The 2,991-nt window shown below is 37.2% G+C and overlaps 1 pseudogene; it reads right to left on the minus strand.

Moving 5' to 3' along the window:
• Positions 1-1,788: 1,788 nt before the first annotated feature.
• Positions 1,789-1,923, minus strand: LOC119062932 (uncharacterized; annotated as a pseudogene).
• Positions 1,924-2,991: the final 1,068 nt, after the last annotated feature.

Consider the following 2,991-nt stretch of genomic DNA (forward strand, 5'->3'; position numbering starts at 1 on the left):
TACTTGGAAAACTATAGGCCACTGAAGAAAGAAATTGAGAAAGATGCAAAATACGTGGAAGCATATAAAGTGTTCATAGATTGGAAGAATTAACATTATTAAAATGCTCATACTATCCAGAGCAATTTATAGATTCAGTGCTATTCCTATTAAAATACCAATGGCATATTTCACAGATCTAGAACAAACATCCCCAAAATTTATATGGAACAAAAAAAGACTCCAAATATCCTTAGCAATCTTGAGAAAGAAGAACAAATTTGGAGGGCTCACAATACCTGATATCAAACTATCCTATAAAGCCACTATAATCAAAACAGTCTGGTCCTGGCATAAGAACAGACACATAAATCAATTAAACAGAATAGAGAGCTCAGAAATAAACCCACTCCTTTATGGTCAGGCAAGAAGATACCTTGGAGTAAAGACAGTCTCTTCAATAAATCACATTAGGAGAACTGGACTAGTGCTTGCAAAAAAATGAAACTAGACTACCAAATTATATAATACACAAGAATAAACTCAAAGTGGATAAAAGACTTAAATATAAGTTGCCATACCATAAAAATGCTAGAGTAAAATAGGCAGTAAAATTTCAGGTATCTTGCATAGCACTATTTTTGCTGATATATCTCCTAGGGCAAGGGAAATAAAGGGAAAATAAACAAATAGGACCACATCAAATTAGAAGGCTTCTGCACAGCTAAAGAAACCATCATCAAAATGAAAAGGAAACCCATTTATGGGAGAACATATTTGCCAATGATACATTGGACAAGAGTTTAATCTCCAAAATATACAAATAACTTATACAACTCAATGCCAGGAAGAACAGCAATAAAAATGGGCAAAGGACCTGAATAGACCCTTCTCCCAGGAGGACATACAGATGTTCCACAGACATATGAAAAAATGCACAACATCACCAGCCCTCAGAGAGATGCAAATTAAAACTACAATGAGATATTATCTCACATATGCCAAAATGGCTATCGTTAATAAATCAACAAACAAGTGCTGGTGAGAATGTGGAAAAAGGGGAACCCTAATGCATCGGTGATGGGAATGCAGACTAGTATAGCCACTGTGGAAAACAGTATGAAGTTTTCTCAAAAAGTTAAAAATGGAACTGCCTTTCTAACCAGTGATTCCACTACTGGGAATATATCCTAAGACTCTGAAAATGCCAATTCAAAAGAATACATGAACCCCAATGTTCATAGCAGCATTATTTACAATAGCCAAGATGTGGAATCAGCCTAAGTGCCCATCAGTACATTAGTGGATAAAAATGCTGTGTACATGTACATAATGGAATAACAACACAGCAGTAAAAACGAAGGAATCCTTACCTGTTGTGACAGCATAGATGGAACCGTTGACTATTATGCTCAGTAAAATAAACCAGTCAGTGAAAGACAAATACCATATGATCTCACTTATAAGTGGAATCTAATGAACAAAATAAACTAACAAGCAAAATAGAATCAGAGATAAAGAAACATGGAACAGACTGACAGCTGTAAGAGGGGAGGGTAGAGGTGGGGACTGGTTGGAAGAAGGTGAAGGGATTAGCCAAAGAACAATGAATATATAAAGGAACAATGGACATTGACAATTGTGTGGGGACTGACTATGCATATGAGGGGTGGGCTGGGTAGAGGGGGCAAAGGTGGAAAATTGGGACAACTGTAATAGCATAAACAATAAAATATTTTTTTAAAAAAATCTGCTCCTGGAAGTATAACTTATTCCTGACTCTGACTGTTCTCTCTCTCTCTCTTTTACCTGTGCCCTGGCTTTTGAGAATAGAATCAGCAGGCTGAAAACCATGAAGACGTGATGCTGTCCATTTCCTGCTGCCTCTCTCTGTACATTCCAGGGACTTGGACCCCATGCCTGATTCCTGCCAAGGAGAGGAGGGCTGTCTCCAATTTTTATTGGTGATACACTCCCAATGGAAGATTGTCTCCCTGAAGAAAGGACAGGGTGAGGATTAACTATTAGATATTTAACTCCAGTGCTGCTTATATTCAGTGATTTAAAATTTTCTGTTTATACTTTAAAATAAGTTTCTGAGATTGTCTATCTGGGATCCATGAAAGGTAAGAGTAAGAAGGTGTGACCATGAGAAGGCGTGGGTAAGAGAGATGCTAACAGTAAGTTCCAGGGTTTGGGTGGGATGGTTGGAAAAAGGATAAGAGTAGATGTATGAGAGAGGGAGGGAGGGAGGATTTATTCACAATATTTACCCACTAGTTATGCTTATAATGTAGAAATTTTTTCAAGACATTTATTTATTTATTCATCAAGTATATGTTAAAGGATGACATACTAGGTGCCAGGAAATCAAATACAAATAGGATACCATCAAATAGTGAAAAGAGATCTTCAGAAGTTTACAGAAGGGATGTTAAACAATATTCTTTGGGAGTTTAGAGCAAGAAAAAAGTTCTTTTGTTATTCTTGAGTAGGTCAGGGAAGTTTCTGGGAAAGAGGTGTTGAAGGTTGGGTAGAAGCTTTGTCATTGATAACAAATATTCCATGTACACCTATTAGGTGTCAGGCTTTTGTCCTATTGCTAGGAATGCAGCATTAAACAACAAAGTTCTTGCTCTTGAAGAACTTTCATTCTGGAAGGGGGAAGGCAGAAAATTAGCGTACAGTATATATTTTTTCTTAGAAGTGGTACAGAGGAAAATCGAGCAGAATAACAAGTTGAAAATAATGGTGCTATTTTGTATAGGGTATGGACAGGGATGCCTTCATAAAGATGACATTTCAGCACAAATGTCGTATGGATATCTAAGATGTGAGCATCACTGGCAGAGGAGACAGCAAGCACAAAACCCAGAAGTAGGAACACGCTTGACATGTTTAAGTTCACTAAGGAGGCCAGTGTGGCTGAAGCAAAACAAGCAAGAGGGAGAGCAATAGAATATGAGATCATATAAATATCAAGGGACCATGTTAGAAAGAGTCTCGTAGCTT

The sequence above is a fragment of the Artibeus jamaicensis genome, unplaced genomic scaffold (genome assembly GCF_021234435.1).
Source record: "Artibeus jamaicensis isolate MK-2021 breed Jamaican fruit bat unplaced genomic scaffold, CSHL_Jam_final contig_760, whole genome shotgun sequence".
Lineage (NCBI taxonomy): Eukaryota > Metazoa > Chordata > Mammalia > Chiroptera > Phyllostomidae > Artibeus > Artibeus jamaicensis.